Source organism: Rhinopithecus bieti, unplaced genomic scaffold (genome assembly GCF_001698545.2).
Source record: "Rhinopithecus bieti isolate Rb0 unplaced genomic scaffold, ASM169854v2 scaffold_9877, whole genome shotgun sequence".
In the NCBI taxonomy this organism is placed as follows: domain Eukaryota; kingdom Metazoa; phylum Chordata; class Mammalia; order Primates; family Cercopithecidae; genus Rhinopithecus; species Rhinopithecus bieti.
Window position 1 is genome coordinate 1,418,313 of NW_016806237.1, and position 26,301 is coordinate 1,444,613.

Below are 26,301 nucleotides of genomic sequence, written 5' to 3' on the forward strand. Positions count from 1 at the left end.
CACACTGAGCTCGGCACTCCTGTACACTCCATGTGCCAGAAGAATGGCCAAAAAAACTGAACACATGTACATGACGAACAAGCAAAATGCCGGTATGTTGACCATCAATAATCTAAAGGTGACATTCAAAACAAAGTTGCCCTCTATAATGAGAACTGTGTGTGTTGCCCTGCCTGCCCTCCTCCCCAGCACAGGGCCATTGGGATGTCCCAAAGGACAGCACGCCTGTCGGCAGTGGTAAGTCCCCTTGGCCACCACACTGTCTCCCCTTTTACAGGCGTTAACACGCCCAGCACATGCCAGAGGGCAGCGTGTGTGCTGGGACCCCCATCGGGACAGCCCCTCACAGAGGCAGCCAACACCCACTTCCGAGTCTGGCACAGAGCAGCAGGCTCTGGGCAGACGTCAGCTAAGGACACAGAGGGAGACTGAAGGGGAGGCTCTTGGCATGTGACCCTGGATCAATGCCCCCTATGTCTCCTCTGACCTCTGACTGTTCTAGATCCACAATCCAGATTATTTCCCTCTTGATCATGCATGACGTTCGCCCTGCACACAGGAACCATCAGCCCCTCGAGTCCCTGCTGTAGTTTCAAGTCTGTTTCCACTTTATTTTTTCTCTAGAAACAGACCCTGGCATGTTGCCATTTTGACGGAAGCAGCCTCCACATTCTGGGACAGTCATGCAGGCTCTTCCTCCCTTTACTCCCAGGGCTTTCTCAGGAGTTGGGGGAGCCTGCACACGGGGCGTCAGCCAAGGTCCCACCTGTTCCCCCTGAGGACCCTGCCTCCCCGCTGAGCGCTCTGCAGGAGGCACCATGTGAGGCCCGAGCCTTTGCCCCGGGAGGTTGCCAGCTTTACCTTTGCTAGAATTGCAGGTTTAGCATGAGACAGTTACACAGGCGACTCTGCCAGGTGATTGGAGGGGATTTTCCCAGGAAACAAGGAAGGCAACTGCGTGGGGCCTGGAAGCGCTTTTGAAACAAGACAAGGTTGGTTTGTGTCTGAATGTCTCTCGTTCCTCTCAGCTGAGCTGTGGTAAATGGGGTAACGAGGATCTCATGCCCTGAGTGGTCTGCAACAAGCTTGAAAGTTCTACCAGATGATGGAATGTGCTTCCAAGTCTCAGGAGGTGAAGCCCCCCAGCCACGCAGGTCAGGAGACATCTCCCTCAAGGACATGCATCTGTCTGTCTGCCTGTCCTCAAGGCCTGGGAAGAGGCACAGCCCTTAATTTGGAAACTGGGTGTGGAGACCTTCAGGCCCCTCCCAGAACTGAGGTCTCCCCAGCACCTGGGAGACACCTGGTCTCGCCTGTGGGTTCCCAGCAAGCACTGAGTTCAGGGCCTCGCTCGCCCTGCCCTGGGTGTCTCCGGGATCCCTCGGGACCTGCTCCCCAGGCATCCGCCTGTTCTTCGCGCTCCAGGATGAAGATCTGGCTCTCCGCACTTTATGAGCCTCTCTCTGATCAAGTTAAACAACAGAATCAACAGATGGGACTCCACTGTGTGCTCCACAGAGCTGCAAATGAATGGTTTAATGAGAAGGCAAAGCGGTTCCAGCAGAGCCCCGCTCACTACTTGTGTATACTCATCAGTGCTCGTTCCATCCCTCGGGGACACACTCCTACATGTCATCACGGAGGGTTCCATCTCATGGCGGCACCAGCCCAGCCTCCAGCCCCTCTGACAGCAGTGGAGGCTGAGCCTGCATCGGCACCATGCCGGTGGAAGCCAGGGCTCCTGTGAACACACCTGCCCGGCTCTCTCCAGATCGGGCTGCCTGGATCAGGAGGTGAGCAGCACTCCCTGCCCACCTCCCCAGACTAACAGGAACGGCCAAGGTGGGGCAGCGGGGGCAGCCCCCACACAGCCATGTGGGCAGCACCTGTGTGTTTCCCAGGTCACAGTAAGAGGCCAGGCCACGCCCAAGTCAGGACCATGGGGCTTCTTGGCTTGAGTTATCCATACAGAAACACCAAACATCAGCACCATTCAGCTGCCTTTTAAACTTTTCTTTCAATCCAAGAATGCCCTAAACAGAAATATGAAGAATGTTCCCTTCAGGGCACCACATCCCACGTGAGGCTGGTCTGCAGAACACAGCCCTGCCCTCCCTCGGTGATCACCAGAGTAGCCCTCGGTCCACCCTTGGCCACCACCTTTTCCAAACTGGACAGCAGCCAAGGGGACTAAGCCAGCCCAGCCATATGACCCTGCAAAGTTCAGACAAAGCCATTCCTACTGACATGACCACCATGGAGGGCTGGGGGGAGGGGCTTCCAGTAATGTCTTCTGGCTCTTGTGCTTTTGTTTTGAGGTCAATGAAAACATTGCTATCCAGAGCCAAGAAGTGGAGCCTTAAACTACACTTCACCATGACAGAAGCAGCTGCATGCATGCGTCACTGACGGTTTTGTCCCCTTGCAAATAGGGAGGGGTAGTGACTTTGCGAGGTTAAGGCCCAGGCACCCCTGATTCCCCGCACCCACTTCTGGGTGGAAAGAAGTGGCCACCGGCAGGTCTGGAGTCCTGGAATTCTCCATTCTGCCCCTGGTGACAGCAGTTGACTTCAAGACAAAGAGCTGGCAACGATTTTTTCATGTTTTAGTTAAAAATATGTGCCAAGCATTGCCCTGCTTTGAGCATGGCCTGAGGCCCGAGGGAGGTCGGGAGAAAGACAGACATGGTCTTCCTGGCCTGGCAGGCAGGTCATGACCAACCCATTCTACAAGGGACTCCAGCACACAGCCCAGAGGGGAGAGAGGCTCGGGGGTGGTGACATTGAAGTGAGACCCCAAGGATGGGTAGAGATGGGATAAAGAAGAATCTCTATGATACAGGAATGGCAGATAGGGATGCAAAGTCCCAGAGCTAAGATCATGGTGGTGTGGCTCACAGGCAGGGGTGAGTGACAGAAGACAGGCAACGCAGGAGCAAGGCCAGCTCAGGCCCAGCCGTAGGGACAGCTGCCACTGAGCATTGCAGGGAGCTCTGCAAATTACAAATTCTGAGGACATCAATGCATTGGATTGCTAAGGTCATATACAACATACACAGGATATTACATACTGTCTCATCCACATAATAAAAATGAGGACATTTTATTTTTACATTCACATTTATTTTGGCTACTATTCACTGCTAATATTGTTTCACATTAACATTTATTTTAGGCTACTATCTACTGCTGATATTATTTTGTAGAAGAAAGAGAATTTCAAGAGGGGGTCTGTACTATTCCTAGGTGTATTTTGACAACGTTAAAATGAAGTGTTTGAGCCATAAAGTTAAAATATTGTATTTAGCACATTCGTTATCTTAGCATATGCATTCAGAACCTCAGATTTTAAAGCTTCAAAATACCTTTTAACATAACCTTCAGTTCTATATGGAAGATAAATGCATGATTAAGTATATTCACATTCTAAATTACATCATTAAATTTTATCAAATAAAAATGTTTTTGTAAAAAAAAAAGGATTCAGTATTAAAGTGATTATAATATAAGAGGGAGATGTGTGAAACCCCACGCTTCCCATCACCGACTGCATCCTATTATTAGCAACGTCTATTACCTTGAAGGGAAGTCGGATCCCTGGTGTCTGGGTTTGACGCTGCTATTCAGGAGACGCCCCTGCTGGCTCCATTCTCGTGACCAGGGAGTTTTAGGGCTCAGGCAGGGAAGGGCACAACCCCTGCCACTGCCCGCCATGGACCATAACCCCAGAGTCCAGGCCTCCCTGCTGCTCCCTGGTCTGCGTGGTTGAAGCACAACCTCCAGTTCTTCAGCCAGGGCTGGGACCTCCCCACAGTGGAACCAAGACCTGGAGTCTAAGGGCCGCTGGGGCCCGAAAGAGGAGAGTGGGGCCAGGCTCAGCTAAGGCCACCTCTCTCCTTTCGCCTGGACTGGGAGGATGGAAATCAGGCTAGGAAGGGACAGCGCCACCAGCAGCAGCAGCAGCGGGGACCAGGGAGCGTCTGCGCTCAGCACAGCAGCCGAGGTCTGCGATCGGGCGGGCCTGAGCACGGCACTCAGCTCAGCTACTTCCTAGCCACGAAGTCGGGGGAGCATCACTTACCTTCTCTGAGATTCAATGTATCCATCAGTGAAGGGGAAAAATAATAGCATGTGGAAGATCCTGACTGTGGATAGAGATGCTAAACATTCAGTGCCATGCACAGGTGTGCCCATGGCAGGGCTCATGGAAGTAGATTCTAACAATTGATTGGGCAAGAGCCTGCTGAGCCAGCCTCATCTGCTGCCAGCGTCTGCCTGTGGCCAAGCAAGCAAGGAAGACCTGGCCCGGAGGAGACCTGCGGTGGGCCAGGCAGGCCAGGAGCAGGGAGAGGCTCTCTGTGTCCCCCTCTCGCTTCCTGAGCAAACTCAGCTCCTCTGGGTCCACATATCTTTGCAAAATGCACTTGTTCATCCGGGGGGCATTCCAAAAACTTGTGGTAGCCACTATTCTATCCTGAACATTTTAAGGGAAACCTTTGCAAACGTTCTTTGCAAATACATTGGGAACAACCACTCATCTCTCCCAAGGCAGCACTGCTCACGTTAAGATGCAGCTTTGAATCACCACACAGAAATCAAAATCAATCTGAACAGCAAGGTATCTATGTATGTGCACATAGCACCCTGTGTGTGTGTGCACATAGCACTTGTGTATGCGTGTGTACATAGCACTGTGTGCATGTGTCTGTGTGTACATAGCATCTGTGTGTGTGCATGCATATGTGTGAATATAGCATGTGTGTGTGCATGGGTGTGTGTGCACATAGGACGTGTGTGTAGGAGCATGTGTGTGCATGTGTATATCAAATATTCAGGTCCCTTTAGAAGCCTTGAGTCTGCCGTGTGAGTAGGCATGGGAAAAAGACCTGAAGAAAGTTCTCTTGCCTCTGTAAAAATGCATTTTGCATTGTCACTGTGTGAAAGGGAGGAAAACACACATTAAAGTTACACCAACGACTGGGACGTTCTCAGGGCATGGCCAGGGTCTTTGTGCCCCTGTCCCTAGCTGGAGAGCTAGCACAGTAGCTAGCTGGGAGGGCATCAGTAAGCAACTAATTTAAAAGAAATAAACATTTATTTAAAACATCCTCTTAGATAGAAATCAGGATTTGTGATAAATCCATCCTAATCTGACCTATCTGCATGATTTTAATGAGCAGATACTTACAAGAGCATCTGCCCTTGCACAAAAGTGCGCTCATGCTTCTCGGAACTCTGCATGACCAAAACAAAAAATAAGTTCAGAAGAACTGTATGGATCCCTCTGCCGTGTGGTTATGGTAGCCTGTGATTTATATACACCCTGCTTTAGCATTTGTGGGCCTGTTAGTCTTCAAAGAGCTCATATCAAGTCAGCTCTGACTTTTTGCAGACTAATCTATGTGAAAATGCAGTCCTCACCTAACTGATATATTTTCACATTTAGAAGTAATAAAATTAATAGTGCAGTTCTCATCTCAGTTGATAAAATTAACTTTTTTTTTTTCTAACTAACTTCTTTCAGTTATTTTCTTTATTTCTAAAGGGAAGTTATTCCAGTCATTTGATACAAATGGCTTTAATTAGTTTAAGGCAAACATAACCTTTAACGAATCCAAGCTTGGGATTGCTGGTTGTGCGCTAAAGGATAAAAACAGTGCAGTGCTTATGGCATTGATTTTTAATGTCAGGCTGCACAATCCAATTTGGTTTGGCATCAAAGCAAACCACCCATCACTTGAAAGAATAATTCCTCTGCCAAGGCCAGCCCTGAATACACACAAAATGCATTTTTATGATGAGGGTAGGCACATTTTCAAATGATGGGGAGGGGAGACCCACCATAAGGGCTGCTCTGACTTGGAGCATAGCAGACATTTTCTAAGGAACTTGCATTTTTAATGACTATTTCTTTGTTGTTTCTTTTAAAGAAATTAAAATGTTTAAAATAATCAATCCTATACTTACAATGAAGCAACTGGTACGAAGAGACCCTTTGTTGGGGAAATACTCAACTGAAGGTTCTTGTCTGAGATTTACCTTTTCCCAGTTCTGTTGAGCTACCTATCAAATGGGTCAGACTTTGTCAACTAGAATCAGAATTTCTGGTCCATCCACCAGAACTTGTATTTGCAGATCTGACCTTGGGCTTCTCTCATATTTCAGTGGCCCCTCACCCTCTGTAGGATATAACCTAATCCCAGTAGCTTCTCCTAAATATCTTATTTTTCAGGAATTTTCTACTACCTAAGATCGCTCCCAGAATAAGCTGAGAATACAGCTTTATGTACCCACTCTCTAGAATACCCTACACCCATGCCCCACCACTGACTCCCCCCTCATCCGAGCTCAGGGCCCAGGCTCTCTGGACACTGTCCACACTCCCATGGTTGGGGCAGGGAGGACTCTTGTTCTGTCCCCCACTCTGTGCATTGCTCTTCTTACATGTGTTGCTAACATTATGGTGAATGTGTCTGCCTCCTTCTTGGGAGACAGGCTCCTTGGAGGTGGGCATTGCCTCTTGAGCACGCATCTGCCACACACACGCACAGGCACTGATAGCAGTGGGACTCAACTCACTTCCCCATCTCAGTGACCAGCCCTTATTTCCGCAGGGCCAAGCTCAGAGGTTGCCCTAGAATCCACCACACTCTCTGTCTCTGTATCTTCACCCGGAAGTGTCTGTTTCTTGGAAGCTGCTCTCCTCTTTGCCCAACGAAGCCCTTCTCTTCTCAGTAGAGCACTCCAACACCCCCTGCCTTGCAAAGCCCGCACTTGGAGTGTGCACTAAGCGGTGACTTCATTATCCTTCCGTGTTTCAAAAAATGTGACACATTTCTATTCTAGCGTATCACATTTAAATGACCCGTTTCTTATCCGCAAGCTCCCTGAAAACAGAAGTCATGTCTTTTAATCTTTAAATCTACTTTAAATCAACTGTGTGATTGACACAAAATAGACGTTTAATAAATACTGGATGGCTGACTAAATGTATACATAAATGAGGGAACAACTATCCGCTAGAGGAGATAAATGGGCTTGTCAGTCTGCCCTTCCCACACACAGAGCCATCAAACAAAAGAGAAACAAATCAGCAAATAAATATGAAACTGCATGCAATATTTGGCAAGAGTCAAGGCAGCTGGCACAAAGGTTTTCTATTCTGGAACAAAGTCCTCCATACCAGTCACTGAGGGATCTCACTACTAAGTAGTCGGCTCCTGGCACATCCAACCTCAGGTAGAAACTGCGTCTACAGCAGCTCTGCATGTACGCATTGGTCATGATGGGAACTCTCTTGCTACTCGCCAGTTCTAAGTTGTGAATGGGAAGCCCAGGAGCTCCAGGCACCAGAGCAAGCCTCAGCATCAAAGAAGGAAACTGCAGCAGCAGGTGCACAAGTGCCCATTGGCCTCTTATCTCACAGAGGAAGCTGTGGGCCCTCGTAGCGGGATCGACACAGCGTCCTCAAAGGGACTGAGAAGGTCCTTTAGCCATGAGGCAAGAACAAAATGGCCCCAAAGTCACTATTAGAAAACACAAATAAACTCTAGAAAGTCATATATACATACATATAATATACATCCTAGTATATTTACAGGTTAGCTGGGATTACTGTAGGAATTACAGGAGGCTGAGGTGGGAGGATCACCTGAGCCTGGGGAGGTTGAGGCTGTAGTCAGCCAGGATGATGCCACCGCACTCTAGCCTCGGTGACAGAGTGAGACCCTGCCTCAAAAAATAGAGACATATAGATATATACATAGATAAAAATATAGATAATATAGATGTAGGTATAATTTTAAAATAATTAGATAACAAGATGCATCAAGAATATAAATGGATATAGATATATTTTAATTAGAAACAAATAGATGTTTGAAAGATAGCATCAAGTAAATGACCCAAAACACAGAAGAATGTCATAAAGATTTTAAGCAGAAAGAGACATAATCTTGGATTTGACAATAGATTCTTACATATAACACCAAATGCATGAGTAACAAAAGAAAAAATTAATAAACTGTATTTCATCAAAATTTAAAACTTTTGTGCATCAAAGAACACCACCAAGAAAGTAAAATACAGCCTTCAGAATGGGAGAAAATATTTGCAAATTATGTATCTGATAAAGGTCTGGTATCTGGAATATGTAAAGAATTCTTTACAACTCAATAAGAAAATGACAAACCACTGAATTTGAAAATGAGCAAACGACACAAATCATTATTTTGCCAAAGAAGATACACAAACGGCCAACACACATGTGAAAAGGTGCTCAAAATCACTAGTTGCTAGGGAAATGCAAAACCAAACCACAGAGAACACATTAAACTCACTAGAAAGGAACAATTTCAGAAAATAAAGGAAAATAACAAGTATTGAGAGTATGGTGGAAATGATGGCTGAATGTAAAATGGTTCAACTACTCTAGAAAACAGTCAGAAAGTTAAACATAGATTTAGTGTAAGACTCAGTGATTCCACTCCTAGATCTATACCCAAAAGAATTGAAAATGGGTATTCAGATCAGTACTTTTAAACAAATGTTCACAGCAACACTATTCATAATTGTCAAAATGTGGACACAATGTACATGAGCATCAATGGATGGGTGAATAAGCGACCCGTAGGCAATCCAAGCAATGGAACATTATCCTGCAATGAAAAGGAATGAACTGCTGATATACGGTACTGTGCAGATGAACCCCAAGGACATTAAGTTTAAAAAGCCAGACACAAAAGGTCACCTATTATATGGTTCATTAACATGAAATGTGCAGAATAGGTAAACCCATAGAGACAGAAAGCAGGTTGGTATTGCCAAGGGCTGAGGAGAGGGGAAACTGGAGAGAAACTGATTAGTAAGGTTTTATTGGAGTGAGGAACATGTTTTGGAAGTAGATGGAGGTGGTGGTTGAGCAACACGGTAACTGTGCTCAGTGCTGCCGAATTGCTCACTTGAATATACTTAACTTGTGGTATGTGAATTTCACCTCAGTAAGGAATAGAAAAGGTAACCAAAATAGACATACAGATTATCAATCCAGGAAGCTGAACACCCAACTCATAAGAGGTCCAGAGAGGTAACAGAGACTGATAGAAAAGTTCTGGGAGCTCCAGAGACACGAGACTGCAGATCTGATGGCTGCAGAGTTGTATCCGTGCAAATCAGAGACATATTTTGGAAGACCAGGGATAAACATCGATCTAGAAGGTTACATTCTGTAGGAAAAGAAAACTGATTCTCCTACAAAGAATGGGGACAGGCTGCAGGTGTCTGAGGGCCAAATGTGCCCCCGAGGAGCCCCCTGTCCTCATGCCTGAGGCGCTGAAGGCTCTGACTCTGGGCCTGCAACTCATGCACTGGGCACTCCACACCACTAAGCTGCCCTGGACATCTGTTTTGTCATTGGTTGGTTTTTGTTTTTTCTCATCGGCTGGTTTTTGTTTTCCCCTCACCAAGGATGAAGATAAGGCTTTGATTTACACCACAGAAACATTTTTAGAATAATGGAAGGTAATATTAATGAAAGAGCTTTGAAAATCAGAAGCTATGAATCAGAGCCACATCTGACCTTGACCCCACACCTCCAGCCCTTAGGTCAGCAGCCCTTCATCCCACAGGGGCTCCTTGTCCTTCCAGCCCACTCTCTCACCCCTCCAATGCACTCGCTCTGCCCCTGTACAACAAGGCAAGTCTGCCACAGCTGGCATGAACTCCGAGGGAAATAGAGAAGTCCAGGCCAAGAAGTGGGCAGAGGACAGAGGCTGTGCCAGCAGTGCCAGCAGAGGCCCGTTGGTCAAATCACCACTACCCAGCCACCACCCCAGCTCCTGGTGCATGATGTCTGTTGAAGGAAGGAGTAATTAATTATGAAGCTGGCATTCGATAGAGCTGTGCAACCTCAGAGTCAGAGATCAAGCTAATCCAAGGCCTAGCATTGCAGAGAGCTGAGAAGTCGGCCGTCCAGACTCTCTAGTTGTACTAGACACGAGTGTGGGTGTCCAGGTGGCCCAGCGGGGAGCATTCCACCTGGCCATCCTGCTCTGCTGCTATCCAAACAGGATAGCCTCACCCAGGGGCGGCCCCCATCTGCCACCCCAACTCCTGCCCGTACTTGAAAAGGGGGCAGATTTGTGAGGAGATGGCCTCCCATCTTCCTGCATTTCATCCTTAAGAACGGCACGGTGGAAAGCCAAAGGCCAAAATCAATGATCTGCCCCTTCTGGGGCCTCCTTGGTTCTCCCTCAGGTCTTGAGTTCTGACTTCCTGCCCCCACCTAACTGAGCTGCAACTACAAAACTGCCCCCAGGAGAGGATGCTGGGGACACTTTGTTCTCCTGGAGAGCTTTCATGACAGGCCCATGTAGCTGGCACCTACTCAGCACTCCATCCTGCTGCACTGGGAGGACTTGGTGTTAACAGACGGAAGAGAAAAGAGAAGTATCCTCTGCAGAGGGGAGGGCTCCATGTGCCCTCACTCAATGGCTGGGCCGGGCGCTGCTCCCATGAGGCTGAGTCTGCGTCTGATAGAAGGGGTGGATTTGGAGCTGAGTCGCACAGAGGCTCCGCATCCTGGGTGACACTTTCTCTGCAGAAAGGCAGCCTCTCCTTGGCTTGGTCCCCAGCACACTTCCCAAGTGACAGCCGGGCAGGGCTGGGCCCTCTCCCTGACTCTGGCACAATTAGAGCTGGGAACACACTGCTGCTGACAAGAAGATGGAGGGCTTAGCTGTCCCGGCAGTTAATTGGTTGTGTTATTTATGTGTTTTGAATGCTTGTGAAGTTCCCTGCCTGTTTCTGATACAATTAGTCTCATTGATGGCGAGGTTTATGAGTGGAAATAGTGGCTGAAGTGACACTGAAGTGCCACCTGACACAAGAGAACACAGTACAAATGGGCACGTGCTGCTCGTTTCCATGCAAACACCTAGGAAATGGGCTTCCAAGTTTTTACAGGGAGATAAAAGATTCTCTTGCCCACACAATTACTCCATTCACATGGAACTGTATAGACTGCAGTCTGAGAGAAATGAACTTCTAAAACAAAAGGTCAATATTTACAAAAACAGTTTTATTTTTGGCAACCTCTGATCTCTCATTAGTATAGCAGAAAGAAATCCTAATGTATACATTTCCATTACTCCTATATTCAATAATGGGCACACAATTAGCTTTAATTCAGGATCATTATTATGAAAAAGTTAAAGATGTTTTGCACAAATTCTTCAGTAATATTGACTTGGGAATTTTTTTGCATGTGTAAATTGTTATCTATACGTGGGACATGACTTTGCACTTTTCTTTTAAAAACAATTTAATTTTGAATAGACCATATATTCACTATATTCACATGATTCAAATTTCAAAAGGTACAGATGGATATAATGTGAAATGTCTGCCTCCGCTCCTAAATCTGGCCACACAACTGTCACGGAAAGTAATAAATGTCACCACTTTCTTATGCGAGTTTCCTTAGTTATTTTATGCATTTTCAGACAAATATGAGTATATATCCTTTCTATCCCTTTTTCTGTACACAAATGAACCATGGTATATCCTTTCTTTGCACCTTTAAAAAAATCTAGTAATACATCTTTGAGATACAGGCAAATAAAGCAGCATCCTAATTTTTAATGGCTCACAATATTGACCGTGTGGATAGATTAGCATTAATTAAACCCACCCCATCAGAACGGACTTGCAGGTTTTTCTAGAAGTTACAAATTTTTGTAAAAGAAAGTCTGCTTAGATTTGCCGTTTATTATTTCTTTTCCTTTTCTAGTTTTATAAATTTATAGGGCACAAGTGCAATTTTATGACATGCATAGACAGGCTAATAGTCAAGTCACAGCTGTTAGTGTATCCGTCACCCAAATAACACACAGTGGGCCCATTACATAACTTCCCACTATCCATCTCACCTCCCACTGCCTCACCTCCACGTCCCCTCTGTCCACCATCCCCTCTCTATGTCCATGTGCACACATCATTTAGCTTCCACTGTGAGTGAGAACATGTGGTATTTGACTTGCAGTGTCTGGCTCATTTTACTTAAGTTGATGACCTCCAGTTCCATCAATGTTGCTATGAAAGACATGATTTTATTATTTTGTATGGCTGAATAGTGTTCCTATATATATATATATATATATATATATATATATATCACATTTCCATTATCCTATCTTCCACTGATGGACACTTAGGTTGATTCCATATCTTTGCTTTTGTGAGTAGTGCTGTGACACACATAGAAGTACAGGTATCTTTTTGGTCTATTGATTTCATTTCCTTTGAGTAAATGCCCAGTAGTGGGCTTGATGAACGGCACGGTAGTTCTCTTTTCAGTTCTTTGAGAAATCTCCATGCTGATTTCCATAGACGTTGTACTCATTTACATTCCCACCAACAGCGTACAAGGGTTCCGTTCTTTTCTGCATCCTCACCAACATCTGCCATTTTTTGTCTTTTTAATAATAGCCACTCTGAAACAAGAACAAACTAAATCTAAAGCTAGAAAAAGAAAAGGAATAACAAAGATCAGAGCAGAACTACATTAAATTCAAACAAAAAAAAAAATACAAAAGATCAATGAAACAAAAAGCTGGTTATTTGAAAAAATAAATAAAATCGATAGATCATTAGCTTGATTAACCAAGAAAAGAAGAGAGAAGATCCAAATAAGTTTAATTAAAAATGAAACCGGAGATATTACAGCTGACACCACAGAAATAAAAAAGACCATTGGAGACCCCTATAAACATCTCTATATGCACCAACTAGAAAATCTACAGAGAACGGACACATTTCTGGAAACATACAACCCTCTTAGGATAAATCAGGAGGAAACAGAAAACTTGAGCACCCAAAAAACAAGCAGTGAGATAGAATCAGTAATTTTAAAATCGCCACACAAAGAAAGCCCAGGACCAGATGGATTCACAGCTGCATTCTACTGGACATTCAAAGAAGAATTGGTATCAACCCTGCTGAAACTGTTCCAAAAGATTCAGAAACAAAGAGGCCTCCCTACATCATTCTACGAAGCTAGTGTCACCCTTTCACCAAAAAAGGAAAAGACACACAAAAAATAAAACTATAGACCAACTTCTCTGATGAACATAGATGCAAAAATCCTTAACAAAACACCAGCTATAACCAATTCAGCAGCACATCAAAATCTAATTCCTCATGATCAAGTGGGTTTCATCTCAGGGATGCGGGGCTGCTTTAACACACACAAGTCATCTCAATAGACGCAGAAAAAGCATTCAGCAAAATCCAGCACACCTTTATGATAAAAACTCTCAGCAAACTAGGCATAGAAGGGACCTACTTCAAAATAATAAAAGCCGTATGTGACAGACCCACAGCCAATATCATACTGAATGGAGAAAGGCTGAAAGCATTCTCCCTAAGAACAAGAACAAGACAAGGATGTCTAGTTTTGCCACCCTTATTCAACATAGTTCTGGAAGTACTAACCAGAGCAATTAAACCCGAGAAAGAAATAAAGGGCATCCAAATTGGAAAAGAGGAAGTTAAACTATTGCTGTTTGCAGATGATATGATCATATACCTAGAAAATTCTAAAGACTCCTCCAAAAGACCCTTAGATTTGATAAACGAATTCAGCAAAGTCTCGGGTTACAACATCAGTGTACACAAATCAGTAGCACTGCTAGACACCGACAAAGACCATGCTGAGAATAAAATAAAAACTCAGTCTTTTTCGCAACAGCTACAAAACCAACCAAACAAACAAAACCCCCTAGGAATATGCTTCATCAAGGTGGTGAAAAATCTCTACAAGGAGAACTACAAAACACTGCTGAAAGAAATCATAGATGACTCAAACTAATGAAAACACATCCCATGGTCATGGATTGAAAGGATCAATATTATAAAAATGACCATACTGCCAAAAGCAAACTAGATTCAATGGAATTACCATCAAAATACCAACATCATTTGTCACAGAATTAGAAAAAAACAATTCTAAAATTCATATGGAACCAAAACAGAGCCCAAATACCCAAAGCAATCCTAAGCAAAACAAACAAATCTGGAGGCATCACATTACTTGTATTACTTGTAATACAAGACTATAGATACCAAAACAGCATGGTACTGGTAAAAGGAGGCACATAGACCAATGGAACAGAATAGACAACTCAGAAATAAAGCCAAATACATACAGCCAAGTGATCTTCAACAAAGCACACAAAAACATAAATTGCAGAGTGGACACCCTGTTGAATAAATGGTGCTGGGAAGAGTGGCAAGCCACATGTAGAATGAAACTGGATCCCATTTCTCACCACATACAAAAATCAACTCAAGATGGATCACAGACTTAAATATAAGACCTGAAACTATAAAACTTCTAGAAGACAACATTGGAAAAACTTTTCTAGACATTGACCTAGGCAAACAATTCCTGACTAAGACCCTAAAAGCAAATGCAACAAAACCAAAAATAAATAAATGCGACCTTATTAAACTAAAAAGCTTCTGCACTGCAAAAGAAATAATCAGCAGAGTAAACAGACAACCCACAGAATGGGAGAAAATATTTGCAAACTATGTATCCAGCAAAAGACTAGTATCCAGAATCTACAAGGAACTCAAACCCTAAGAAAAACAAACAATTCCATTCAAAGGTGGGCAAAAAACATGAACAGACATTTCTCAAAAGAAGATACACAAATGGACAACAAACAGGAAAAATTGCTTAACATCATTAATCACCAGACAACTGCAAATTAAAACCACAATGAGATATCATCTTACTCCTGCAAGAACAGCCATTATTAAAAAGTCAGAAAACGATAGATGCGAGGAAAAGGGACTCCTTGTACACTGCTGGTGCAAAGGGAAATTGGAACAATCCTGATGGAAACAGTATGGACATTCCTTAAAGAGTTAAAAGTAGATCTACCATTCGATCCAGCAATCCCACTACTGGGTGTCTACCCAAAGGAAAATAAGTCATTATATGAAAATGACACCTGCACACATATGTTTATAACAGTACAATTAACAATTGCAACCTAAATGCCCATCAACTAATGAGTACATAAAGAAAATGTGGTATATCTACATCATGGAATACTACTCAGCCATGAAAAGGAATGACATAATGTTTTCTTTTGCAGCAATTTGGATGAAGCTGGAGTCCATTATTCTAAGTGAAGTAACACAGGAGTGGAAAACCAAAAACTGTATGTTCTCACTTGTAAGTGAGAGCTAAGCTATGAGTATGAAAAGCATACAGAGTGGTAAAACAGACACTGGAAACTAAGAAACAGGGAGAGTGTGAGGAGCTGAGTGACAAAAAATACTATACATTAGGTACAACATAAACCACTTGGGTGATGGGTGTACTAAAACCTCCGAATTCACCAAGATATAATTCATACATGTAACAAAAGCCACTTGTACTCTGGAAGCTATTGAAATAAAATAATAAATAAACAAATAAAAGATAGCAGCTATTTTGACTAGGGTAAGATGATATCTCATTGTGGTCTACATTTGAATTTCTCTGATGATAAGTGATGTTAAGTATTTTTCATATGCCTGTTGGTTTTTTATATGTCTCCTTTTGAAAAATATCTATTCATGGCATTTACACACTTTTTAATAAAATTTGTTGTTGTTGTTGAGTTGTTTTGACTTCTTTGTATAGCCTAAATATTAGTCTCCTACCAGAGTAATCATTTGCAAATACTTTCTCCTGTTCTCCAGATTGTCTGTTCACTACATTGACAATTTCTTTTGTTGTGCAGAAGCTTTTTAGTTTAATTAAGTTCAATTTGCCTACTTTTTTCTTGCCTATGCAAGTCAGGAATTATTTGCTCAGACCAATGTCCAGAAGAGTTTTCCCCAGGTTTTCTTATAGTATTTTTATAGTTTCAGGTGTTATATTTAAGTATTTTATCCATCTTGAGTTGACTTTGTATATTGTAAGAGATAAGTGTCCAGTTTCATTTGTCTTTCATGGCTAGCCAATGTTCCCAGCACCATTTATGGAAAAGGGTGTCCTTTCTTCAATGTCTTGTCAGAGATCAGTTGGCTGTAAATATCTGGCCTTATTTCTGGGTTCTGTATTCTGTTCCATCCATCTGTGGGTCTATTTTTGTACCAGTACCATGCTGTTTTGGTTACTATATCCTTGTCATGTAATTTGAAGTCAGACAATATGATGCCTTTAGCTTTTTCCTTTTGTTTCAGATTGCTTTGTCTATTCAGGCTCTTGTTTGATTTCACATGAATTTTAGAAATTTTTTCTAATTTTATGAAAACTGTGCATATGGGTCTTGCTGCAAAGCACAGCCCTGTGTACCCCTCACTGAGCCCCCACAGGGGGATTATGAAGATAAACCCCCAGAAGGGGAGTGGCTGGATCTAGGATACACACCTTTGAGATTCTGATAACTTTGCCGCATTGGCTACTCATGCACTGTGCTGATTAATAGCCACACCTCCAACCCCCAGCAGCGTGCCTGGCTTCCGGCACTCTGACCACACCACACGGCATGGAGCTTTGACCCATGCCAAAGCAGTGGGGATGTGTGTCTTCATAAAGGCTCGCTTTGCTTTTGGTTCCTCCATTCAACAAACATTGAGAAGCTACCATGTGCCAGGCACTGTTCTTGGCGGTGGGGAGTGAGCGAGGGAACAAACAGATGTAATTTGCTGCCCCATTGAACTCACACACTGATGAAGGAAGACAGACGATGTCCCCGCCGTTGCCTTCAGCACCTTTCCAGGGATTAAGAAAGGCACCTGAATTCCTCTTCTGGAAGCTGCCTATTTATGCCCAGAGCCTGGTCCTGTTGGACTGTGGGTTTGTTTGGGTTATAGAATTAGAGGGCCCTTTTGTCTAAGATAAGGTTTGTGACATGCTGTTCTCCTTTTGCCTTGCTTGTGATCACAGTTTCCGTGCCTCAAATTTTTATTAGTAGGTGGTCAAATTTTCCATTATTTTCTATTGGAGCTTCCAGCTTTTCTGTTGCATTGAGAAATTTCCTCACTCCAAAATTACATACTAATTCTCTCATGATTTCCTCTGGAAGTTTTATGGTTTCATTTTCTACATAGTGGTCTTGTTTGCACATGGAATTTATCCAGGAGAAGGGGTGAGGTGTGGATACACCTGTGTACTCCACCAGGCGGCTGCCCTGTTTGCTAAACAGCATCACCTGAATAATCCATTTCGCCTGTTGATTTGAAATGTCTTCTTCACCACAAACTCCATGCCTATGGATATCTGAGTCCATTCCTGGACACATATGCACATATTTTACATATTGATCATATGTTTTTGCATGTGTACACACACATGCTATTTTAAGATCAAGGAGCAATAAATGCTGCTGGTAAGATTTGGCTGCTGATACACATGTGCCACTAAATCCAGCCCGTCGAAGCTTTCAGTCTAACATTTGCTGAGGTCACTGACTGTGGCCAGACCCTTTTAGTGCCCATGGGCTCCTTCCTTTCCCCCAGACCCAGGCTGTTTCAGGTCCGAGCATGCTTGGTTCTTGCAAGCACGAGGAACAGACATGAAATGGGAAACAGGTGAATATTTTTATTTCTCATATTTTGATGAGAAATGGAGCATGACATGAGATCATCTTAGCAGGTACATCCAGGAATCTGAAACCGTGTATGTGAAGCCTAATCACAGCTTTTATCTGCCCGTACCTGGCCAGTGGGTGTGGCTGTCTTCCTTTGGCACCTGTGCACATCTCAGCCCAGAGACAACACACAGGGACAGAAAGGCCTCGCTTATTCAGTTTCCCCATCTGAGAGGCTCAGGGCCCTGCAAAACCGGAACACGACTGTGGCACCGGATGGAAACCAAAAAGGAGGAAATCTCTGCTTTTCCAGGCCGACGGCTGTCCACAGCAGGCCAGCTTATCTCCAGGGAAGATGTTCCCCTTGAGGCTCTTCCCAATCCCTCTCCCCCGTACCCCAAGAGCTTTCTATGAGAGGGGTCCAAGGACCAAGGCAGGATGGGGGGCCTCTTTCTCCAGCCCGATCGCACAGGATCTCTCTGCCAGGCCAAGCCTCCCTGCATGCTCAGGGCTGTGGTCCTGGCACATGTGCTGCTTGAAGTGGTCCTTCCCTCGGCCTTCTGTGTCCCACCACCCTTCCCACACCCTTTTATCTTCCAGCAGACGACCCTGCCATGGTCAGCCATGCTCAAGCATCTTGTCTTCTGCAAGGCCTTCCAGGCATGGCTGGGTGGAGACCATGCTTGGCCTGCAGGGCGCAGCTCTCCTGGCTCCATCCACACAAGGTGAGGCAAACACAGCCCCTGTACCATGTCCCCACTGGCCTGGAGCTCCTTGGAGAACACAGGATGCAGGAAGCTGGTCCCCAGAGCCTGGCGGCAGGGCTGGCCCTGAGTGGACACGTACAGAATCTGTGAGTGACACACTGGCCGGTCAGCCACCTGAACAGCAGTGAGCACCCCCATTGCCATCAGCCCCACTGAATATCAGTTCCTTTAGGGTTCAGTATTCACGGTACTCCCATCGCAGGGGACAAAATAAAATAAATAAAAATTAATGGATCTTGGCTTTGATAAAATGTTCAGACACCTGTCACACACAGATGAGATCTGACTTCTGCCACTGGAGATGAGATTTACCTTATCGGGGTGGTACCCTCTGTGAAATATCCTCCGGCCGCCTCATATCAAAGAGTTCAATGATCATCGTCCCTGCTTGAACTGGAGACACAGGCGCACCCACAGCTGCATCGCTCAGTGACCCTGCACATTTGCAGGGAAGGTGGGCGTGCCAGTTCCTTCCAAGAGAAAGAGGAGGCAGGAGGCCTGGACACCCCAGGCCAAAAGATGCTGGCTCAGGGCTGCGACAGCCATGCAGACACTCACAGCCAAGGCCTGAGCATGTTCCAAGGACAGCCTTGACGTGCAGGTGCTCCTCTCCTCTTCCCGTCTCTACCACTGTATGTTCAGTCTCCACTGTCCTGAAAACTCTGTGATTAGGGCCTGGACTTTCATGGGGAAAGACGCAGAGGCGAGGGCAGGAGGAGCCCTGGAGCCCGGAGGACACCTTGGCACACCTGGCGCTGCGGCCCAGTCTCTGCTTTCCTGCTGCCTTAACAGCCTCCCGTGACTCGGCCTGACTGACTGGAACACAACCACCAAGCAATTCCCTACAATGAATAAACATTCTACCAAAAAAGTAGCATTCGCCTCTGCTGTCATCATGGGCTGCCATTCACCTGTTAGTACTAGGTGATACTGTGTTTGCATTGTTGATCTCAGCTCTACTAAGAGAAGAAGGAGAATCAGAGAATGGGGTACTTAGGGAGGGTCCCTGACCTGCCCCCTAAAATGAGAGGCAGAACAAGGGACCTGGGGATCAGGTCCTTTGCAAGGGAAGGGTGGACCCCAGGAAATCAGAAGGACAGGAAGAGGCTGGGGAGACCACGCCCTCCACACCCTCCGCCCCCTTCACCTTGCCCTTGCCCTATAAGACACTCCCTGTGTGGTCTGTCAGTGCCAGGGACCAGAAGTTCTGTTGCAGCTTTCATCTGGGACCCCGCTTAGTTTTCTCTTCTTAAATAGGGCCACATAATTTCCTTCTTTCCTCCATTTTTTTTTTCTGACTCAAACTTCACAAAGTGTATAAAGGTACAAAACACAAAATGAAAGAAATTAGTCATGATCGAGTATCAGAAGGCAACTGCAATAAACCCTGGGGAATTTTTCATCACATCCCAGTCTTTACCAATCAGCAGGTCTACCCAGGGAGATGGCTCAAAATTGAACACGTACACGCAGATAGCAGGGCACACCAGCCAGAGCCGACCTGAGGTGAGGAGCCCTCTTTTAGAAAAATAGCATAAAATACAAAGGCAAAATTAGATACAAATGTGTATCGTTACCTCGAATGAGCAAAAAAATCACAACACATCCCCAATTTTAAAAAGTTTAAGCAATTGCAAACATCACACAATCGAGGAAATTGGTATAATATTTAGACCAAATTCCTGTTATGTTTTAAATTATTTTTGCTCTTACATTTTGGGGCTGTGTCCTTATCAAACATCTCTGCATATAAAACAATTTCGTAACATCGTTTTGTGTGATAGAATAGATATTTAATTCAAATTTTCCTGTAGCATCAATGCTCAGAATCGCTGTTTTTTTACACAAATTCTTCATAATTGCTGCACCTGAGGATGTTCTCACCTGTGCCAACATGTCCATGGGGTGCAGCGCTGCTGTGTCTCTGCCCAGGGGTCCGGGCATCCTGGTATGTTTTATTTTGTGGGATTATCACAGGAAATGACAGACAGGTGTGGTGTGTTTATCACTATGTACATGGCATCATCAAGTATATTCTGATAGAAAAGAACTCAAAAGTGACTAGTTGTTGAGAAATTACACATCCAACTTGGGAAGAATTTCCCAGACTGGTTTCTGGCTCTGCACCCTTCAAACCAGGTCCCCTGGTGACCCACTGCCCACCTGCTCCTGGGGGCCAGGCCTCACGGGATGTGTCCCTCAAGACACAGCCTCTGGCCCACGCCTTCCCTTTGTGAAAAGAGGTGTCTCTGCCCATGCTGCGCTGCTGTAGGAAAACACCACCAGCTGAGTCATTTATAAAGAGCGGAAGTGTGCTTCTCACCGTCCGGAGGCTGGAAAGCTGGGACAAGGCTCCTCCGGTTCCACCATCTGAGACTGGCTCCTGGCTGCCCCCACCCCTGCAGCGTTGCTGGAGCGGCCCCACAGCTGCTCTCCTAGGCGGCAGTCTCAGGCCTGTGGCCCTCCCAGGCTGACATTACATGCTGGTGGCTCGAAGGGTCTGGGCTCTTTGTGGGGAGCCCTGCTCCATGTATCCACTAGGCATTCCTCTAGCGAGGGCTCTCTGCAGGGACACCACCCGTGCACTGGGGCTCTGCCTGGGCCTAAGCCTCTCTGAGGCATCTTTTGCAATCTGGGTGGAAGAAGCTTGCGCCTGCTCAGCTCATGCACCGTGTGCACCCGCAGAGAGTGGACAGCGCCACGTGGACACCACCACGGTCACTGCTTGTACCTTCTGGGGCAGCATGTCCAGCCTCTCACCTGGCCCACTTGAGCCACAGCTGGGGTGGCTGATGAGTGCTGCTTCAGAATGAAGGGAATGGAAACTTGAGGCAGCCCTGGGCAGTGAGCCCCAAGATCTCATGGGCAACTTGGGCCCCTCCCTGAAGCCCTTCCACCCTCAAGGGCCTGGCACTGTGGGCCTGTGAAGGACTTGGCAGCCCCAGGCTCTCTGAAATGCCTCAGACTCCTGCTCTTGTTGTCTGGTGAACAGCAGCTGGCCACGGGCTATCTGCACTCATCCTTTGATCAAAGGGTACCTTGGCTACCCTTGGTGCTCTCTCCCCAACCCCTCTTCTCATTCTGTATCTGGCCAGGCAGAGGATGTTCCAACTTTAAGCTCTGTTTTTCTTTTGATTATAAATTCCATCCTTTATTTGTTTCCCTCTTTTCACATTTTTCTATAAGAGGTCAAAAGAAGCATCCTGGACCCCTTGCTGCTTAGAGATTCCTGACAAACGTCTTAGCTCATTGCTCGCAAAGTTCTACCTCCACCAAGTCCTAGGGCACAGACACAGCTCATCCGGTTCTTGGCCACGTTATAACAAGGGTGTGATAACTTCCCTCAGTTTCCAATACTTTGTTGTTGAGAAAGAAGATAAACTTTCTGTCTGAAGAACGCAAGCCCTTTTAAAGTATCAGGCCCATTAAATGGGCATTAAAATATGACAGCAGTCACGTCACACCCCTTGTGCTAAATAATTACTTCTTGAAGCCACCTGCTCTGTGGGCTCTCAGCTGACAACAAGCAGCCACAAAGGGCCACACGCCAGGCACCATCACCACACCCTGTGGTTCAGTGGTGCACAGCCAGTCACTGACCAGTGCCCCTCCTGTAAACAGTGGGAATTCCCACCCAACAGCTTTGTAGCAGCCAGCCCTTGCACTCTTTCACCGTTAAAAACCTACACGAAACACTCCCCCACGCAACTTAGAAGTCCCAGTGGCTGCCTTCAACCTGGCTCTAGTAAAGGCTATAAAATTATACGCTGTGCCTGAGCTTCTCGCTTTAGGTTGACATTTCTCCTTTCCATCTGAAGCCCCTCAGAATGGCCCTTCCCGTCCATATCACTACCAGCATTCTGATCATGACCCCTCAGTGATCTCTAAGAAGGACTAGGCTTTTCCCAGCAGCTCTCCCCTCCTCTGAGCTCTCACCAGGATCGTCCTTAATGCTCTGTCCATGGCAATGCAGGCTTTTCCCAGCAGTCATTCCGAAACGATTCCAGCCTCTGCCCTATTCCTGGTTCCAAAGCCGCATTCATATTTTTGGGTATTTTTTATGGCAACAGCCCACTTCTCAGCACCAATTTCTGTCTTAGTCTCGTTTGTGCTGCTAGAAAGACGAGCTGAGACTGGGTAATTTATGAAGAACAGAGGATGGGAGATTCAAGACCAAGGCACAGTAACTCTATTGTCTGATGCGGGCTCCTGGCCACTCCACCCCAAGGAGCGTTGAGGGTCCAACCTCTGTTCAGTGTGTCTGGAACATGGAGTCGAAGAGGGTGATTCGCAAACCTCAAAATGTGATGCCATTTGCATTGTCGGGTATTGTCATTACCTGGGATCTGCTACTCTTTCCTTCTTGCCTATTTCTCCTTTTTGGAAGGGGGATGTTTATCCAATGTGTGTTCCGTCACTGTATTTTGGAAGTGGATGACTTGCTTGATTTTGCAGGCTCACAGCTGGAGGGAAATTTGCCTTGGAATAAACCACATGTTGGGGTCTCGCCCATATGATGTTTAGAAGACTCTGTGCTTTTGAGTTGATGCTAGAACAAGTTAAAACCTTTGGAATTACTGAGATGGAATTAATGTATTTTGCATGTGGGAAGGACTTAAGTTTTGAGGGTCAGAGTAGAACACTACAATTGAGTATGTCCCCCCCTAAAATTTAGAAGTTAAAACTTAATGGTCATGCAAATGCATTTAAGAGGTGGGGCCTTTAGGAGTGGATTAGATCACAAGGGATCCTCCCTGGCAAAGGGGATGGAGGCCCTTATAAAAGAGGCTTCTCTCACGGTTATCTCCCACTTGCCTTTCCCTCTCCTGCCAGTGCTCTGAGGACACAGCCTCCCACCCCTCGGGCGGATACGGAATCACAGCGCCATCTTGGACACGGAGGGCAGCTCTCACGGTCTAATGACCTGTTAAAGGCCCCACCTCTTGACACCATCACATTGGCAACTACGTGTCAACACGTGAAACGAAACGTGGAGGGGACACACTGGAACCATCACAAGAGGTGAAAGACTTCCCGAGAGTCTGGCCCACCACCCGCATAGCTGGCTCTGCCTCCCTGGAAAGTGAGCCCCCAAAACACACCCCACTAAACTCAGACTCAATGAAGCACGAAGCACCTCCCTTCCCCCTGCTGGGTCTCGCCATGCCTCCAAATACTCCACCAGCACCCACAGGGCAGGGACAGCGACAGAGAGGGTCACGCTGGGAACAGGCAGCAGCCTTCCTGGGACCATCGAACATCCCGCAGATTTTACACAGATACAGAATCACGGGAGCACAGCGCCAAGAGCTCCCCGGGTCTCGCGAGGCACCAAAATGGGGGGTCCCAGCACTCCAGCTTCATTCATTCATTATGGACCTATCACGGAAAATGCAGGATTGTTTGCTTTACTTATTATTTTAACAAACGCCACACACTTAGAAGCCCTTAATAAGCATGATTTAAATGCCTGCAAATAAATACATAAAAATAAAATAAATCAATGGCTGCCAAATATTTCTACAAAACATGGACTACAATTTGCTCTGCTGCGGCTATTGGGCATTTGGACTTCTTTTTTACTTTTAATCTCCCAATTTTACACTGCATTCTGTGGGATCTCCTCGTGCTTCCTTCTCTGTGGGACTGTAATGACCTTCTAAACGCTCATCTGTTAGTGAGTTTTTCAGAGCTGCTGGCTTTGGTAAACATGGCTGCTCTTTCACCCCACATCCATCATCCCCCTGTGCCGATGGTGCACCCATCGACCTTCCCCAGAGATGAGGAAAGAGCCCAATGAAAGATGGTAGAAAGCTCTAGCAAGTCCCAGGGCCATGTGGGGCTCGTGGGGGCTGGATTGCTCCAGACCCTGTAATGCATTTCCGATGACTGCTCCTCAGGAAAGGTCCTGTGGTCAGAACTTCTGGGTTAAACAGACAGGCTAATTAAGAGTCTCAATTTATATTAATCCATTTCTTTCCAGAAGCATTGTACCAAACTGCGTGATCACCAGCTGCACATGAGCCTCCTGCCCACATGAAGGAGCACAGAGGATGTTCACTCTGATCTGACTGTAACAGCCCACGTTAGAAAGAGCCTGATGCCCCCAAAGCAAGTAAGTATGTGCATGCCTGCACCGTGGGGTACCACGAAAGCTGGCAAGGCTGGAACTTTTTCACTAGGCCCAGTGGCTCATGCCTGGAATCCCAACACTTTGGGAGGCTGAGGAAGGTGGATGACCTGAGGTCAACAGTTCAAGACCAGTCTGGCCAACATGGTGAAACACCTTCACCACTAAAAATACAAAAATTAGCCGGGCATGGTGGTGCATGCCTATAAACCTAGCTACCTGGAAGACTAAGGCAGGAGAATCCCTTGAACCTGGGAGGCGGAGGTTGCAGTAAGATGAGATCACGCCACTGCACTCCAGCCTGGGCTACAGAGCAAGAGTCCATCTCAAAAAAAAAAAAAAACTGAAATTTTTTTCAAGGTCACTATATTTTGGTCTTCAAGATACATTGGTAAGTGAAACAGTCATGTAGTGGAAATGTGTGCATCACACAATCCCATTAAAGTCAAAAACATCCTCCACGTTTTCAGGATTCCCATAGGCTTGCATGGAATACACTGGAAATATTCTGATTATCTGATTATCAATAGATGTTTCCAACATGAGAAGAATAGGGTTGGGAGGAGCTTGATTCTATATGCTTCTAAATAGTTTTCATTTCAAAAATAAAATATGTTTATTTTTTACAGTTTAATTAGAAAAAAGAAACAGTTGAGTCTGCCGTCTATGGAAACGCACACCTCAGTGTTGATTGCTTCGTGGTTCATGTTAACCAGGTGCCCTCCTAAGTGGAAGTTTGAGTGAAGAGGTTTATTCTGGTTCACAGATTGTGGGGACAGAAGTCGAAGGCCACGCTGACACCAACATGTTTGATTTATCACACAGCTGCCAGGAATTCCACTTGTAAATTCAAGAACCATGGACAACAGCCCTCAAAGCTTTCCAATGACAGCAGTGACGCCTTCTCAGGAGTAGTGACAGCGTTCATGGAGGTGCCTATACCCGTCTTCAGCCCTCCGAGCTGCGCTCTCTGAGTTACTGAGCACAGCTGGGTGGTAGATGACCTCCCTTAAGACTTCCAGCATTTTGTGGTGGTGACCTTCGCGGTCTCGTCACTTAAGACCAACTCGTTGTTTAACGAGGCTGATGACAAAGAAGCACCCTAAGACCTCTTTGATCAGACGGCAAACCGCCTCTGGTAGCACATCCAAGCCAGCCCCTATCACAGGTGCCTACGTCTCTGTTTTAAGGGAATGCATGTGCAGGACTTCTCAGCCTCACGGGAAAACGCCCCCATCATGTCAGCTGTTCACATTCGAACATGGTGCATCGCTCCTGTGAGGATGAATGTGGGTCACCGCAAATGATTCAGGGACACACCTGCTTCTGGTCTGTGGCCCTGCCATACCCAGTTTCAGAGAGATTGGAATCCAGGGGCCAGCTGAAGCCGGGAGGTGGGGAAGGCACCCTCCTAACCGCTGCTTCCGCTCTCATCCCGCCGGCGAGCACTAGCCCTAGGAGAGGCCTGGGAAATGTGGTCGCAGCCTCCCCAGACACTTTCCACTTCAGTCCTCCTCCGAGAGGGGGTGGGCATCTTAAGGGGACAGCTGGCTGTCTCCACTGCAGCCCAGCTGGGAGGGGACAGGCTGATGTCACATTAGGTCACACGAGAGCATGAATGCGTGAGTCCCTGCAAAACCCCAAAGTAGGAAGCTAAGCCCCAATAGGACGATATGAAGAGGTGAAATCTTTCGGAGATGTGAAGTGATGAGAGCAGAGCCCTCATGGATGGAATGAGCTACCTCATGGAAGGCCCGAAGGGAACCAGCTAGGCCCTCTTAGCCCTCGCTCCCTACTGCCATAGGAGGACGCAG

The 26,301-nt window shown here is 46.0% G+C and overlaps 1 protein-coding gene and 1 long non-coding RNA gene across 2 annotated transcripts in view; one reads left to right on the forward strand and one right to left on the reverse strand.

Annotated features, from left to right (window-relative positions):
- Positions 1-26,301, reverse strand: part of TCERG1L (transcription elongation regulator 1 like) — a gene marked incomplete at its 5' end in the record, with an annotated part of 233,204 nt that overhangs the window by 85,969 nt on the left and 120,934 nt on the right. The gene's annotated exons all lie outside the window — the stretch shown is intronic.
- LOC108531731 (uncharacterized) lies at positions 195-24,429 on the forward strand. The gene is made up of 3 exons (XR_001886256.1): positions 195-237; positions 23,191-23,379; positions 24,341-24,429. It is a non-coding gene; the product is annotated as an uncharacterized LOC108531731 (long non-coding RNA).